We start from the raw sequence: 384 nt of genomic DNA, 5'->3' as shown, positions 1-384 counted from the left end.
GGAAATAAAATTGTTTGTTTGACTGCATTGGGAGTTTGTTTCCAAATGCCTTTTGCCTGGCAGTGGCCAGAGGGCTGGAGAAGAGCCCTGGTGCTTCTCAAGATGCCATGGAGAGGACACCGAGGGGTGGTCTCGGCAGCCCGGCTGCCACCGCTCCAACCCAGCCGTGCGGTGGGACAGAGGCAGAGGAGTGTCTCTGCAATACGTGCCCTAGGTGTACACAAATGTATGAACTTTTAACCCATGTGGCTTTGGTGTGTGGGCAAAACAAGTCCGGACTGTCAGGGAGAGCCCCTGTTGATTGCTCAGTGCATGCTCAGGTAGCACATCGTGCAGAATTACTGGGACCAAAGGGAAATTCAGATGAATCACCAGAAGCCATGT

This window comes from Falco cherrug, chromosome 12 (assembly GCF_023634085.1).
Source record: "Falco cherrug isolate bFalChe1 chromosome 12, bFalChe1.pri, whole genome shotgun sequence".
NCBI lineage: Eukaryota > Metazoa > Chordata > Aves > Falconiformes > Falconidae > Falco > Falco cherrug.
This window is presented reverse-complemented; position numbering follows the sequence as displayed.